This window comes from Talpa europaea, assembly GCF_964194135.1.
Source record: "Talpa europaea genome assembly, chromosome: 9".
Classification (NCBI taxonomy): Eukaryota; Metazoa; Chordata; class Mammalia; order Eulipotyphla; family Talpidae; genus Talpa; species Talpa europaea.
The window spans coordinates 65,933,500-65,943,989 of record NC_140076.1 but is presented as its reverse complement, the minus strand read 5'-3'; positions in this window follow the sequence as shown (position 1 = coordinate 65,943,989).

Genomic DNA, 10,490 nt, shown 5'->3' with positions numbered 1-10,490 from the left:
GGGTTAAATGGGAAGTCAGACCAATGATCTTTAATACCTGTACTAATTCTTCAAACATTATCTCAAGACTTTACCTGACCGGCAATGTAGGAAACAAGTTGTTCTAATGCACCTACTACTCCTCCCCAAAATTCAGTCTTATCAGAGATTGAATTGTCCTTCAGTTCCAGTTCAAGTATTCCCTCAGATCTATTTCATTGTCTTATTGCCCCTCTGTGGCCTTATAATTGCAGGTGTGTCCTAACCGACACTCTACCAATGGGAAAACTCCTTGAGAACAGGCTCTGTTTCTCAAAGTTTGGCTATTCTAAATACCTTATGTAAGTGGAATGGTACAGTATTTGTCTTTTTGGGTATTGGCTTATTTTACTTAGCATAATGTCCTCAAGGTTCACCCATATTATAGCATATGTCAGAATTTCCTTCCTTTCTAGGACTGAATAATATTCCATTGTATGTATATTCCACATGACATTTCTCTATTCATCTATGGATGGATATTTGGGTCACTTCCACTATTATGAATTTTTCCCATTCTTTAAATAAATGCAAATATCTTAATTTAAATCCATTCTGTCTAGCCTTTGTCTTACCTTCTTGACAGCCTCCTTGGGAAGTAGATATCAGAGAACACAGGGATGTGTCTATTCAGAAACCAGGTCTAAATCTGTCCATTTCATTCTCTGTGAAATGAGAAAAGTCCCGAATCCCAGTATTACACTTATGGGCTAGTATTGGTAAATAGCTCCCTCTATCAGTCAATCTGTCAAAAAACGTTTTATCACAAGTTTCAAAAGAAAACTGGGGAAGACTGGAAACTGGTCTGAAAGAAATACTCTCCACCCTCAGGACAATTGTCAGGACAAAAATCAGACTCTGGGAAGTGTGATGCAAAGACCCCTGGGGAGTCCCTGAGACTCTTCCAGCAGGTCTGCCTCCTATAGCTGTTTAAATGTGGACGAGCTGATTTTAGGACTTCTTCAAGGATCAATAAATAGCCACTCATTTATACAAGCCTTTGTACAAAGGCTCTCTTTTCTAACCACCAATTTGTCTGAGGCTGGATTTTCTTCCTATGCTTCACCTCAAACAATATTGCAACTGATGGAATGCAGCATCTTTATAAGAATCTCTTTGTTTTCTATTAAGCTAGACATTAAGGAATTTTGCAAACATGTAACACAGTGACGGTCTTCTTGGTACATTCTTTTGGATACTCTCCATTAAAACGTTATTTCTGTTAACATGTTTTGTGTTTATTATTGCCATTTTTAGATGAATTTAAAATAAATATATTAAAATGTTCTGTTCTAATTTCTAATATGGTAGATGATATTACTAGATATATCCCACATAAATGTAAGGTCTTTTGGTTCTTAAAACCAAAAGTTTGCAAACCATTCCTAGAGGAAAAACCTCAGAGGTAACCCCAATAGGATAAAGAAAACAAGAGCTGATGGAAACACAACAGTGTAACCCCTAAGGAGCCCCTCTTTCCTAAGCCTTGCTCTATGAATAAAAGCAGGCATGCAGAATCAGAAAGTCTTGGCATCTCTACAGCAGTGCCCCTTCATCTGCCAGGGATACACTCCAAGACCCCCCATGGATGCCTGACACCATGGACAGTACTGAAGCTATACTATTTTTTTCCTATACATACATACCTATCATAAACTTGAATTTATAAATTAGGCACAATAATAGATTAACAACCAATAACAATATAGAAGAATTCTAACAACAGACTATACTAACAGTTATGAGAACATGATCTCTCAAAACAAGTTATTGTACATAGGCTTTTCAGACCACAATTGGCTGAGAGTAACTGAAACTTGGAAAGGGAAGCAGCAGTTTTGGGGAGAGGTGGGTGCAGATCACTGTAATCCTTTTCAAGCAGATCTGGAAGTTACTGGAGAACTGAAAGCTCCAGCCTGATTCACTGCTCATTGGCTAGCACGTATGTATGGGACAGGCACTGCAGCCAGGCACCACTGATCACAGCATTTAGCATTTCTTGAGTGACTGCCTCATGCCAGTTGTTGAGCTAGGTGCTTTGAATTAGTCAGTGCTCACAACATCTCCTACAGATATTAATTTTACATATTAGGAAAAGAAAAGCTCAGTCTTGTCACTTGCCCAAAGTCTAGCTGTGTTAGGTGACAGAAGTGGGATCTGAATGCAGGTCTTCACTGCTCCTGTTCTTCCCACTATGTCATGCTGCCTCTTCTGTTTCAAATAGTAAGTCAACAAAAAAACCCAAGTTTAAAAGATGGAGGGATATCTAAAGAATAAGACGAGCTTTTGAAGACTTCTAGAACTGTCCTCCTTCAAGGGAGTGGTTAGGATGTGGTTGGTTTAGTTTTTTCTGATGGCAAACGAACGCTTTATTTTGTGCAGGCTTACATGTAACTGTAGTGTTCAGGCAATAATCCACCTTCTATATCTGTTTGTGGATGAATTGCCTTTCTCATTAAGACTTCTTCATGAGGGGCCTCCCCCGTGGCTCAGCGGTTGAGCGTCGGACTACGAAGCTGCCCGCAGCCTCTGCAGCGCCGGTTTGGCCCAAGAGAGGGTCCCACATGGCGCGCAGACCTCGGCGCTACAGAGACTGCGGGCAGCCTCGCAGCCCAGCGCTCAACCGCTGTGCCACCAGGGGAGGCCCTACCCAGTGCCTTTATAAATAAATTAATTAATTAAAAAAAGGCTTCTTCATAAATCAATAAACACCCAATCATTTATTAGAACAATTCTGGAAGGATACCAAAAAAAAAAAAATTGGGAATAGTGTCTATCTCTGGGGAGAATGAGTGAGAATCAAAATGACAAAGAAATTTACTTTTCATTGTATACCTTTTGGGACTTTTAATTTTGTTCCATATGTAAGTGTTAAGTGTTGCTTATCTTTTTTTTTTAAGAGTTATTTATTTATGCATACAAGAACTGGGGTGTAAGCCAGAGGTGTGGGAGGTGAGGATTCACCAGAGAGAGTGGGGAGCAGAACAGGCAGATGTACTGAAATACACTGCTGAGGGGAGCATTGGGAGAGAACGGAGAGGTCTGCAGCATCATGTGGGTTGCTCCCTGGCCGGCTGGGGATGAAACTCATGCTGTAGTGCTGGTGAAAGCTTGATAGTGCTGTCTTTAACTCCTGTGCCACCAGGGAGGCCCTGTTGCTTATCTTTTTAAAAAGTTAAAGACCAGTGAACAAAGACCCAAGTACCACCAGATGGGAACTGCTCAGTATGTGTAGCATCAGTGAAGTACACTGGGCTTGTGGCTAATTGAGTTCTGTTTGGTTCTTAGATGATTCAATTACTTGCCTATCCACCTCACATTGAAAGTTCTGGAGCTGCACATTCATATCCAAGAATGATATGGAAAGACATTAAGAAGCAGTTCTCTGAAGTCTAAAAGTTTGAATGTCCCAAAATAGCACGAGGGGACTCACTAAAGTAAATGGACATCTGCACATCTGAGGAAAGGTCAGTGGGAAACTGTTAAATTCAAAGTCATTCCAGGAAATATGCTGAAACCAGTGGGGCCTGAGCCTTGGTGGATAGGCCCATACATCCAGCATTTCCCAGTTCCTGTTTCCTATAGCAGCCAAAACACAATACTGCTGCCCTTAAATCCTTCCCTTCATTCAAGACTCACCATTTGTCTAAACCTTTGAGAAACTTTCCCTCTGCTCCTGTAAACAACCTTACTGCCAATCTCCTCTAAAAGATAATAGCTGAAATTTGCTGAGCATGCTGTGCTCAAACACAAAGCATCTCATATAGTAAGTCTCACAACTCTATGATACGTCCTCTTTTCATTGAGGCCCAGAGAGGTTAGGCAATTTGTGCAAGGTAACAGAGCTAGCTGTTGACAGAGCTAGGAGTAAAGCTCTGGGAGGTTTGACCCTGAGCTCTTGCTCTTAGATCATGCCCTGTGATTCACATGACTCAGCATAAGCAGTCTGCTATGATTCGGATGCTTTTGTGGAGTATAGCTCTCAAAGCCTTTACCTATCACTTGTATGGCACAAGTTGCTGAAAATGTGACTTCTTATCAGTTTACTGATAAGGGTAATGGCTAAAGCCTAGAAACTAGACCAGACATTGGAGTACGCTGTCCTTGCTATTTATTACGTATAGTAAGACATCTGACTTTTATACACTTAGGGATTTCAAAAGTGTTGAGAATGAAAACAAAACTCAAAAACAAACTACCTTACTGGCTGATTTATCACACTATCAGACAGAGCTCAGGAAGTCGATACCATGCTGTCATGCGTTGGGCACCTACTGTTTTATGTGCCAATTTCTTTTTACATATTTGATATATATTCCACAATTTAACAAACTTATCTGGTTGTAAATATCACATAAAGTTCGTGTGAGACCTATATTTAAACACAAGACTTGAAAAAGTCTCTCTTTGGACCTAGTCACAGGATCTCCAGGTAAGCAAGGAGAGACTATTAGAAGTGCCCATGTGACTCCTAAAGTCAGGTGAGCCTGGTGGGGCACTACTTTAATTTTCACAACCTTGAAGATATGCATGTCTAGCTTCTTCTTCCTTTTTTTAAAAGATTTATTTATTTATTTATACAATTACTGGGTACAGGCAGACGCGTGGGAGGGTGAGAGAATTCACCAGAGCTAGAGTGGGGAACAGAACAGGCAGGCTGATGAAATACACTGCCGAGGGGAGCAGCGGGCATGGCAGGAGAGGTCTGAGCACCATGTGGGACTCTTGCTGGTGGCCGGGGATCGAACCGGCACTGCAGAGGCTGCGGACAGCTTTGCAGCCCAGTGCTCAACCGCTGCACCACCACGGGAGGCCCATGTCTAGCTTCTTACACAGAAAATCAGAGGTTCATAAAAATGACCACACAAGGACCAGGGAAGCATTTGAATCCAGGTGTATCTGGCTCCAGGACATTATTATTCTGCCTACTTTTAAATCAAAGTTAGAATGCATACCATTCTGTGCTTTATGTCACTAACTTGTGAAATCATTACCTGCATGTCCAGTCAATGTCAGAATTAGGAATACAAGTAAACTGACCTGTAAAAGCAGTGTGTTTTTATACTCACAGCATGTGAAGTGTGCTCAGAAATATCTCTTTGATCTTGGTATCTTGTATCTGTATTTTCCGAGAGACAGGAAGGCAGGGCGGGTATTATGTTTTACCAGTGAGAAAACAGAAACTCTGAGACGAGTAACTCAAAGGCTCACGACTGTCCAGTGGCAGAACTAGAGATTGACCTTGATGGTTTATGACTATGACTTCCTCACTCAGCAGCACTAATGCCAACTCAAGCTCTTCTCTCTTCTATACACAGGTCCAGTCTCTGAACAGACACCAATAAAGGGCTGAGAAGAAAAAACCACCAGAGACAGCTGACTGAAGTGGGAAGTGACTGACTTTTATGTAGTCAGGCCTGGGTTCAAATCTTGACTCTTTCAGACTCTCTGGGATTTAGACAATTAAACTAAGCTCACTTTCTTTAATTAGTCAAAATGTGAAACGGAAATAATTCTGGTTCAAATAACATTTATTAAAATATTCCTAAGTACCAGATAAGCCGTATATAACTAGAGAGCCAAAAAGGGCTCAGTTTGATGCATTTTCATGAATAGATTACCACAGGGACAAGGCAGTTTAGATGTGGCTCTGTAGCTATAAGATGACAAGTACTGGGCCTCCCTGGTGGCGCAAGGGGTTAAGCACTGCACTATGAAGCAATCCACAGCCTCTGCAGCACAAGTTTGATCCCTAGCCAGCCAGGGAAAAACCCACATGGTGGGGCAGACCTCTCCTGTGTTGCCCGCTGCTCCCCTCAGCAGTGTGTTTCAGTCGTCTGCCTGTTCTGCTCCCGACTGTCTCGGGTGAATCCTCTCACCCATGCATCTCTGGCCTGTGCCCCAGCTCTTGTATGCATAAATAAATAAATCTTAAAAAAAAAATTCAAATGAGTTTATGTGAAAAAAAAAATATATATGACAAGTACCTGGTGAAGTTAGGTCTGTAGTCTAATGAAAACAATAAGAAGGCAAATAAAAACTGTCTATGAGCTTAACTTTGCCTCTAGGCTGTCAGTTTTCTGAGTTTGCCCTAGGACATGCAAATGGTACCCACAAAGTCAAGACTGTGGGTAGGGCAGCATGCATGGGGTTTGGTGGGCACATGAGGGAGGACATTGGCTGGAGACAATCTGTCAGGCCTGAGAGACAAGGGCACAGAACAGCACCTGCTCAGTAGGACACTGCATGTCACAGTTCACATCATGACCACCGCTGACTGGGACAACCCCTACATCAGGGACCAGGGATGGTGCTTTGTACCCCAGCAGCATGACGGTTCAAGCAGCAGGCTGTCCTAACCCTGCCACTACTGTTGTGCTGCTCTGCAGATTAAACACATGAAACTAGCAACAGACTGACAAGATGGACTTTATCTATAAATCAATGTAAATTCCATTTGGAATTAGGAAACAATTCCAATTTTTATTCATAAAGTTATTAAAACAACAAAAGTAAACTTCCAGAGCCACATATTAATACAAAAACAAAAAGGAAATGAAACATTCCAGAGACATCTAAAAATGTTTCAAAGGATACATACTATGCTAAAAATTCACAGTGAAATTGTGGGTTGCATAATACGTCATACTCATTCCTGCATCTTCTCAATAAGTTCTTCCTTGTATTTGCCTTTCTCTTTTCCAACTTGTCGTGATTTGGCTTTGCGTTCAAGAATTTTTTTCCGATCTTTGTCCAGTTTTAGCCTGGTGATAACCACCTGTTACGAGAAAACATTTTATTTTTTATTTTATTTTTTTTAAAAATATTTATTTATTTATTTACACAAGCACTGGGTACAGTCAGAAGCATGGGAGAATGAGAGAATTCACCAGAGCCAGAGCGGAGAACAGAATAGGCAGACCGACAAAACACACTGCTGAGGGGAGCAGCAGGTGCGGCAGGAGAGCTCTGTTGCGCCATGTGGGACCCTCGCCAGCGGCTGGGGATCGAACCGGTGCTGCAGAGGCTGCGGGCAGCTTCGCAGCCCAGTGCTCAACCGCTGCGCCACCAGGGGAGGCCCCATTTTTTTTTTTTAATGGAAAGGACATAAACCATAATTATCGTGTACAACAGTTTCCCTTAACCACCCACTGTAGCTTGGGTTCGTTCTGCCACCCACCCTGGGTTCTAGGAGACCATTAGGTAGTTTGAGGTAATATTAGTGATGAAATTATCACTCGGCACAGGTATTTCTGGTTTTTCTATCTTCCTTTGGCTGGCAAAATGCATTGTATAAAAACATCTGCATTCCCACTACCTACTGTGAAATACAGAGATTACAAAGATAAGACATCAACCATTCTGCCCTTGAGGACAGACCCTATGATACAATGTATAATACAGGAAGACCACATAGGAGGACCAGCAAATTCCATTAGTAAGAAATGGTCTCCCTTCTTCTCCCTCTGGACATTATCTAGTGGGAAGAGAAATCTAGAATCCTCTTGCTATAGGTGTAAAGACAGAGCTTTCACCAAGGATGACAAATCAGGTAAGAAAAGAACCTGGATCCTTAATGGTATCACTAAGCCAATGAATCAATCCAGCCTGCCTGACTTCCCTCTGTAAATCTTCACCAGGGCCACTGTGTTGACAGTACCAGTATGTCAGTAACTCTGGCGGTGGCACTATGCTACACAGCTGCTACCACAGGTCAGCCCGGGCCATACCTTGCTCGGATGAATGCCCACATGGACAGTTGTGCCATTAGCCTTCTCACGCTGCACCCGCTCGATGTAGATGACATATTTCTTTCTGTACACCTGGACTACCTTGCCAATCTGCTGACCTTTGTAGTGTCCTCGAACCACCTAAGAGAAAACACGAAAGAGAATTTCTCCCTATTTTTAATACATGTTCACAGTGAGAAAGCTGATAAATAGGAACACAGAAGCTGAACACACTAGTTTTTAGACAAAAGCAGATTAAGCCTAGCAGTCAGAAATCACCATTTTTTTCTGTTGCAAATCTGCTTTGTGTTGGAAATTCTTGACTTGAATTTTTTTTCTTTGCTTGTATGAACAAAAAATTCCTTTAACTAGGTAGGATGGTCAACACAGAACTACTCCTGATAGTAAAAACAAAACCAAAAAAAAAAAAAAAAAAAAAGGAAAAAGTATAACCATTCTCAGGACCTAAAAAGAGAAGAATGTTTAAAGATTTATACTGATAAATCTTCAAAAATGGGGCCTCCCTGGTGGCGCAAGGGGTTAAGACGCAACCTATGAAGCTCATCACAGCCACTGCAGCACAGGTTTGATCCCCAGCCAGGGAGGAACCCACATGGCGTGGCAGATCTCTCCTGACTCACCCGCTGCTCCCCTCAGCAGTGTATTTCAGTCCATCTGCCTGTTCTGTTCCCTACTCTGTCTCTGGTGAATCCTCTCATCCCCCAAAACTCAGGCCTGTACCCCAGTTCTTGTATGTATAAATAAATCTTTAAAAAAAAAAAGATTTATACTGAGATCACACATGAAACCATGTAAAATCTGTTTTCAAAAAATAATGTATGACCCAGTAGAGTGGTGAAGCTATGACCCTTTAAGGGAAAACAGACTACACTTGCTGTGTTAGAATACAGTCTGGGGCCTCCGCTGGTGGCACAGGCAGTTGAGCGCTATGCTGTTAAGCTGTCGCAGCCTCTGCAGCGCCAGTTTGATCCCGGTCAGCCCGCAGCCCGCGAGGGTCCCACATGGCACGGCAGACCTTTCTTGTCGCGCCTGCTGCTCCCCTCAGCAGTGTATTCCATCAGTCTGCCTGTTCTGTTCCCCGCTCTGTCTCTGGTGAATCCTCTTGCCTTCCCACGCATCTGGCCTCTACCCCGGTTCTTGTATAAATAAATAAATCTTTAAAAAAAAAAAAAAAAGAATACAGTCTGAATCTTGTTGCATAAACATATATGGCACAAAAAGCAATGGGAAGGAAAGATATGCAAATGTTGGTAATGGCTGCCACTAAGCAAGAAGTGGGATTACAGATAACTGTTCTAAAATTTAAATTCTTCCAAATTTCAAGGTTTCTACAACTAACACATACACCTTATAGTTAGAGGAGGGAAAAAGAAAATGTCAAATTAAAATCTCATGGACTATTCTCACACACTAAAAACTGCTCATACTCAACTCTTCAAAAACCAGCTACATTACAGCACCTCTAAAGGCAAGAGTCTATTACACAGAAGTCACAATACAGGAGATGTTGATTAGAGGAAGTACCACAGAGAAAGATCAAGAGACTTAATTCTCCTAAAATGTCAGCCTACTTTGTTCTGCTTACTTTCCAAAGTGACTTTTTTTTTTTTTTTTAAGATTGATTGATTGATTGATTGATTGATTCAAGCACTGGGTACAGTCAGAAGCGCAGGAGGGTGAGAGAATTCACCAGAGCCACAGCAGGGAGCAGAACAGGTAGACCTACGAAATACACTGCTGAGGGGAGCAGTGGGCGGCAGGAGAGGTCTGCGCGCCATGTGGGACCCTCACCCAGTGGCCGGAATCGAACTGGCGCTGCAGAGGCTGTGGGCAGCTTCGCAACCCAGCGCTCAACCACTGCGCCACCAGGGAGGCCCCTCCAAAGTGACTTTCAAATTGAAAAAGGACAGCCAAGTCTCACTGAACATCCACCAGAGTCCGGATGGTGAGTCTTACTGGGAAGTCTGTGAGAAAGTCCCCTTAACTATCATCTAGATTAAATGTTACTACGTCATCTGGAAAATGTTACTAAATGAATCTAAAGCAACAGTCTGGACAAGGAGAAGAGGACACACACCAGAGCAGTGAGGAGACAGGATAAGAGTAAACTGACTGGACTGGAAAGGTGAGGGGGAAGAGGCAAGGATGACATCCAGAGTATGGTTGGGTGACTGCGTGGATGGGTTTGCCTTTCCCAGAGCATGGGACGTGTAGGGGAAAAAAAACATTTTAAGAGAAACTAGCTTGGTATGGAACATGTTGAAATGAGGCATCTGGTAACATTACAGTGGAGAATTTCACACACAGCTAGAAGGACAAGTGGGTCTGCAACAGAGATCTGGAGTCAGTTGCGGGAAGGCAATTCCAAGTCTGATTTTGTTCATGGAGTTGGTGGTGTGAGAGGGCAGGGTACAGAAATCTGAGAAAAGTCAACATTTTGGAAGAGCTTGCAAAAGAAGTGGCCAGAGGGAATGGGAAACAGCAGTCAAGAGAATGTCAAATGTGATGGCAAGGTCAACTAGAAGAAGGATAAAGTAACAGATATGACAAGGTGGTCACTGGTTAAGAGCGCTTTCAGGGAAGGAAGCTATTTAAGTAAGGTGATGAGTTCACCAGAGGAGAGAAGACAAAGATGAGAAGAGTCCCAAGAAGCTTGGCTCTGAAGAGGGTAAGAGAGGTGTGTGAAAAGGTATTTTAATTTAAGAGGGAAAAACATGAATG